The following is a 7,447-nucleotide window of genomic DNA, read 5'->3' on the forward strand; positions in this document are numbered from 1 at the left end:
TCTTCTGATCCTTCTCATTGATTCGTCGCCTCGGATCGGTTACTCGATTGGGTGTGACCCAAAGGGTTTAGTCAAGATTAAGCCGTAATATTAATTACACATTAATATTACTGATCGGAAGCGGCCTCCACCTAGGCATTCTGATCACTTGACCTTACTGAAGAATTAGCTTTTTAATAATTCTGAACCCTCTATCGGAATAATACACTTGTTGGAAGGACACCATTTCTTTCAAATACACACGTTAGTAACTTCAAGAAAGATTAAATCAAATAAACCAAATAAATCAAATAAGAATTGAAATATAGATTGGGGACCAAACCCTCAGAACTATCAACCTTTCACGTTGAGGTCGAAGGCAACTTCGAGATTGGCTAGGGGAATTCGAAGCTCGTGATGGAAGTATGATGTGTGATTGGGAAAAGTATTAATAATGTGTGTTGGGTTGTGTTTAGGCTAGGCTAAGAAAAGAAAGAGAGAGAGAGATAGAATAAGCTTATAGCTTAGAGAGAGAAGGGATTAGATGATGATTGTTGGTGATCAAGCTTGTTGATAATTGAAAACGAGGTGATACAAAATCTATTAATAAGGAAAAATGAGGGTCAAAGATCTGGAAAAGAGTCAAAATTCGACTCAGAAAAAAAACAGGATCTTTCGCGGCGTGATAAGCTTATCACGGCGCAATAGGCTTATCACAACGCGATGGTTCTATCGCTCATCGATGGTTTTGGAAGATAGAATTCGTATAGAATCCGACTTCCAATCAAATTGGGTTAACCGAATTTTTGTACATATTCTAATTTTATCAGAATTAAAATCATTGAAAAACAAGTGTTTTATCCGATGTAAAATTTTTAAGTCTTTTTCTTTTCAAAAATAGGATAAATTAGAACCTTCTAGAAGATTCTTGAACCTAATAATAAATCTTAAGGGATCTAGGATTGAGGTTAAGGTTAATGGACCCTCCAAACGGTCATTGGGTCGTATGTAAGGCTCGGTTTGGGCTCGATTTAATATTTTGGCCATAACTTCGTCGTTATAACTCGGATTTGGGCTTATAATATATCGTTGGAAAGCTCTTTTCAAACCCCATCCAAATACACAGTAATTGGACCAGGATTATGGACCAAAATATACAGGTTTGGACATTTTTAGAAAGACGACACGAAATGAATGATTTTAAGGACACGAAATGAACAATTTTGGCTTAAAAGATTTTAGGAAAGGTTAGAAATGGTCAAGGCTAAAAGGAATTCACGAGACTCTTCAACTCTTTACCTAACTCGATAATCAAATATGTGAAAGGTACTCATCACTGGATTTGGTTTTTGGGGAGACACAACCAGGTGTCTACAGAAGCCCCATCTTTGACTGTGTTTGGAGAAACGCAAGTTTCGAAAAGAAAAGTCAAATAGAACGATAGGGATGGAGAATGATTCAGAATGTTCTCCGATCTTAAATCATTCTTTTTAACGCCTATACCTGCAGAATAGCGTTAATTCTACAAAAAAAAAAAGAGTTAGAAACGCATATCTTGCAACGTCAGGTACACACCTCTAGGTAACATCAATTTTGCTGAATCAAACTCCAAATTATCAAGGAGCGCTGTGCTTTGCCATCTTTAAATCAAAGTGACAACCTCCAAATTATCAGGCAGTGCCGTCGAAGATCGCAGTGCTTTGCCATCTTCAAATCAAAGTGACAACCTCCAAATTATCAAGGAGAGTCATCGAAGATCGCAGTGCTTTGCGATCTGCAAATCAATGTGACAACACCTCCAAATTATCAGGGAGTGGTGTCGAAGATCGCAGTGCTTTGCTATCTCCATTTGAAGTGACAATCTTCCACATCCTAGGGAATATCATCGAAGGTGGAAGTGCTTCGTTCTCTTTCAATCAAGGTGACAATCTCCACGTCCTAGGGACATCGTTGAAGACCGCAGTGTGTCGCCATCTTCAAATCTCGTCAATGCTTAGACATGACCCACTAATGTTGACAACCTCCACATCCTAGGGACAGTCGTCGAAGATCACAATGCTGAGTGACTCTCAAACCTCGCTAATGCTTAGGCGGGATTAACCAATGCTGATAGCTTCCACATCCTAGAGTGAGCCGTCGAAGATCATAATGCTTAGCGATCCTCAAATCTCGCCAATGCTTAGGCGGGATTAACCAATGCTTAGGTGTAATATTTTCAGCCAATGCTTAGGCGCGTTTAACCAATTCTTAGGTGTAATATTTTCAGCCAATGCTTAGGCGCATTTAACCAATTAGGTGCAATATGCTCTGCCAATGCTTAGTCCTTTTTTACCAATTCTTAGGTGCAATATGCTTTGCCAATGCTTAGGCGTATTTAAGTGTAATGAGCCAATGTTTAGGTGCCTATCAAATATGCTTTGCCAACGTTTAGGCGTGCTCAATCAATAAAGTGATCGTCATCAGGCCGATCATCAATAAAAAATGATCATCATCGGGCCAATCATCAATCAAACATGATCGTCATCAGGTCGATCATTAATAAAACATGATCGTCATCGGGCCGATCATCAATCAAATCCAGATCTTTGGTAAACTGCTCATCACGAGGCTTATGGAAGAACAATTTGCTCATCACAAGACTTTGGAAAGAATCGATTGCTCATCACAAGGCTCGAGTAAATAATTGTCGTCCAGCAAATCGATCTGTAGGAATTCAAGTCCAACGTGCCATGTCAAGTTTAATCGTGTGGCAACAAAACTGTCACGCCGCGTCAGGGTGTATTGCGCTGCGTTGTTTCTGTCGTGCTGCGCTGTTATCGAGGTTAGAGTTTTCTAAACTCATTCTGATTGTTCGGCTTCGTTGCTGTTGCTCGCGCCTTTTGCTCATTTTTACTCAATCAAATTGCCTTAAATCTTTTGTAAAGATTACTCGTCCGCCAGGGACTTGGTGTACCTGCATCTATTTTTTGAAATATAGGAATTTGCTCATATTTATAGCTTTATTGAGCTTGACCCAAGGCTTGGTGTACTCAACTCATTATGGTTAATTGGCTTAAAGTTGTCTCAAGGCTTGGTGTTCTTGATTCATTGTGTGACTCAATATACTCAACTTGACTGGATGGGTTATGACTTGATGTGTGTGAACTCAACTTAACGTGATGACAACCCAATGTGCATGACTTAACTCGATGTGTATAATCAACTCGTTGTGGTAATTGTGTTGTGATTGTGCTCGTGCAACTCAGAAAATGCAGAAAAGCAAAAATTTTCCGTCATTTTTGTGGAGGGTACCAACTTTCTCCCGAAAAGGAAGGACGTGAAAAGGAAAAGAGGTAAAAGGTAGGTGAAAATCAAAAGGGGTGAAGTTTTGAACTTCCTCAAGAGGAAAGAATGAATCAAGCGATGTTGCATGTTGAATGAGCTTAATCAAGTGTATGCATTAATTGTTGTATCTCATTGTGTAAAGTTTGATGATTCAATAATGAAATATTTGGGTAACTTAGGCACGGAGGCTAAGTACTTCATACTTTGTGATGCGATGATGATTATGATAATGAGTGATCAAAGATGACAAGGCATCCTTCAAGGTTGTATCAAGATTTCATGACAAAGAGTTCCTAAGGGAAGGATTATTTGGCTATGTATGTGTGATGTGTGTGAAAGTGACACTAAAGTTAGGCTGCAAAGGCTAAGGGTGTGGAAAATATATTGAGAAGAGCCAAATAATGGTGACTCTTAGGCTAGGTAGGCTAATAAAGTAGGGATCTAGCCCCCTAAGTCTATTTCCAAATGAATAGGGATGAGCATTGGAGATTCTTGATATGATCATGCATGAATGTGAATATGAATGAATTTTTATTGCGGCCGCACCTCAGTATGAGATTGTCTACGTATTCGTTAGGAGTCAGGCCGAACGTAGCTCTAGCCAAACCTCGCACAAGTGTTTGTACACCTCAAGGAGGTCTTTCAAGGGTTGTAATGGGGTTAGGGTAAAGGTTTGGTGAAGAAGGGATAAAGGCTCAAGACCCAAATTAAGCCCCTAAGGTGTGCAACCTTGCATTTTAATCTTGGTATTTGTATGCTTGAGGTTTCTCATTTTTGAACTCTTTTTTATTTGTTTTTTGCATTTGAGATTTGTTTTTGAATCTTCTTTAGATAAGTGTGGGAAATTCAGATCATGCGGTCTATCACTCACTTAGCATTCATGTTTCTCAGGCACGGTGCCGAGGACTCGATAAGAGACGCAATCCAAGACGTGTTCATAACAAAGACATTGGAACACTTGCCGTTTTGCACAGTTTTGTTGCTTTTTGAGCTTTTGAAATTTTGGTAAAAATCACTCAAGTTTTTGATTTGAAAATTGTATAAGTCGCACACCATCCCATCCCAAGGTTAGGTATATGTGGGTTGAAAAAAGAAAGGCCAATCGTTAGACGAGGCTCAAAGTGGTTTGTCAAGAAGGGATCATGTAATGAAAAGGGTAAAGGTGATATGATGTGGCTATAAAGGGTGCCTCAAATCATTGGTATACCTTATGCTTAGTTCGGCGATTCTTTTTATTTTATTTTATTTTAATTTTTTTTTTGGTGGTAATGCAATGTAATGATCATATGGAAGGAAATAAAATGCTCATTTTATTGAAAATGGAGAAGGAAAAAAATCAAACTATTGAAATAAATCTAAGGAAGATGAAGGGTTCCTATGCTAGACCTATTGGGGAAAAGGGAAATCAAAAATAAGAAAGAAAAATCATGAAAATCCTAAAGATGTAGCGCCTTGTTCCTTGTCATATTATTACTCGGTCTTCTTGCCGGCAGGGGGAATGGGAAGCTTGTTATTATCGATCAAATATTGAATGGCCTATTTTAGCTTCCAACAACTCTCGGTAGTATGAACCTACTATGATGGTACTTGCAGTGTGCATCTGGGTTCCACTTGGATGTGCTCCTTTTAGGTGGGGAATCTTGTATAGGTCTAATGGGAGTGATGAGTCCCTTGGCATGAAGTTGATCAAAGGCGATATCATAGCTCATCTCAATAGGGGTGAACCCCTTTCTTAGTTGCCTTCTCGGCCCTTGATTATCCATGGCTAAGACATCATTGAGGTTAAAGGTGCTAACATTGTTACTAGAGTGGGTGTTTTCGGAAGAAGAAGGATTGTGGTTCTTCTTTCCTTTCCAGCCAGTATTGTTACTATTATTAGTAGATTTCAATTTAATGCCCAATATGTACTGTGCCTCTCCCAAATCCTTCATTGTGAAACACTTTCCAAGCCAGACCTTTACAAACTCCAACATTGGAATGCTGTTTCCAATGAGCAATATGTCATCGACATATAAGACAACGAATGTGATGTCACTCCCACTGACCATCTTGTAAACACAAGACCCATCTGGATTCTTGATAAAACCAAACTAACTAATGGCTTCATTGAATCGCAGATTCCAACTTCTGCTTGCCTGCTTTAGTCCATAAATGGAATTCTTAAGCTTGCTGATAAGATAAAGTCGTATCTCCTAATCAAAAGAATTACCTAAGTCCTCTAACTAAAGTAGATAGGGAAGTAGGTTCGAATCCACAGGAAAAAAAGTCTTTCTATTCCAAAATAATTAATATAATCTAAACTATTAAGTAACCGAATTATTTATGTGAGAATTAAACTAAGGAGAATAAATAAACTAAAGCAAATTAAACTAGGGGAAAATCAGTAAATCAAAGCCTAGGGTATAGGTTCACCAATAAATAATATTCCAGGGTTAAACACAACAATCAATTATTCATGCATCAATTAATCAGATCATAAAGGGCTTTCGCTACGTATTACAATCACAAAATTAATCTAACGGTATTAAATCGCATATCTCGAATCTTGACTTAACCATTAATAAATTAACCTGCCTATTGAAACAAAGCCTAAACATTAATTCTCATCTCTCGAATCTTAATCAATATTGCATAACTCATACAATTAAACCAGGCCTAATCTAATTGCACAACATTAAATCAATCAATAGGAAATCAACCAAAGAATTGAAAATCAACAATAATAAACCATCCCTTTATATTATTTATGGATTCCCATAACGCTAGACATAAAACTACTTACACATATTTAAATCTAAACTAAGCAAAACAAATAAACAAGACATGATTAATCAAAGATATTAAATTAATGAAAATAAAAGGGGAAGGAATTGTTACCAAAATAAATGGAAATATGAAATTGCATAAACCAAAAGTGTTGAGAGAACAAGAATATTTACCAAAAGGTTAAAACTAATATCTGGAAATTAACTAATGAAAGACGTCATTGTCACTTGGTTAGCAAAGCGTATTTATACTTAAGCTAGAAATCCTAAACTTAACGAAGACTAAAGACGCTAATTGTCCCTCAAAAACATGCGCCCGGCCGGGCCCGTCTTTGGCTGATGGCTTCCGCTTCTCGCGCCCGGTAGGGCACGCTTCAGGTGCGAAGTGCTAATCTCCTATTTGCCTCTCCCGGTTGGGTGCGCCTCAAGGCGAGGGCACTCCCCGGTCAGGCGAGCAATCAGGCAACATGGACTTTCGATTTGGGCTATTTTTCTTGGCCCAATCTGCATTTCCTCTTCGGGTCATTATAACTCGGTCCAATGCCTCGAACTCTTCTTTTTCACCGAGCCCTTAATCACTGGTTTGATTGATCCAACGCGGCTTGGGCTTCAGAATGTTGTCATATGAATGCGATCTTACTCCAGTGCTCGTACTGACTCGGATAAGTCCGGTAAAATGCTCCAAATCCGCAATTTCCTACAAAATAATACCAAAACTATGAAAACACTAGAAATTGCTTATTAGTAATAAAAGTAGTTCCGTAGAGCTACAAAAACTCCAAAATATGACCAAGGGGCGGGGGTAAATCACTATATAAAATAACATATAAAACTCCCACAAGCAAAACCTTTGCTTGTCCCAGAGCAAAGAGCTCATTAATGAACAAATAAAACATACTTCACCCCAAAATCAACTAAAACCAAGCATAATCAATTTAAGGCAAATCGAACAAATATGCATCAAAGTCAACCAATCAGATCCATCCAACTACTCATCCACCCTAACAATTGTCAAACAAAGAGAACCACAAGTGTATATGAAATTCATGACTAGTGCTTACACACTCTTCACTCTTTTATGTGGCGGATATAAAATGTATCCGATCACTCTCCATCCAACCCCTTTATTGTGAACAATGCCCTCCCAAACTCACAACACTCGTGTATTTAAGAAGACAATCACTCAACCTAGTAGTCGACTTGAAATATGTCTAAATCATTCTTTGCATTGGTAAACAACTGATTTCACATCCATACAACTCTAAGCGCAATGGTCGGAAGGTCTTTAAATCTTGTAATGTAAGGGTAGGGTAAAGGCAGGAAAAATTTGGGAAAATATGAGAGAAAAGCTATGCTTAAGGGAGCCAAATCCTAATAAA

This window comes from Chenopodium quinoa, unplaced genomic scaffold, assembly GCF_001683475.1.
Source record: "Chenopodium quinoa cultivar QQ74 unplaced genomic scaffold, ASM168347v1, whole genome shotgun sequence".
Lineage (NCBI taxonomy): Eukaryota > Viridiplantae > Streptophyta > Magnoliopsida > Caryophyllales > Amaranthaceae > Chenopodium > Chenopodium quinoa.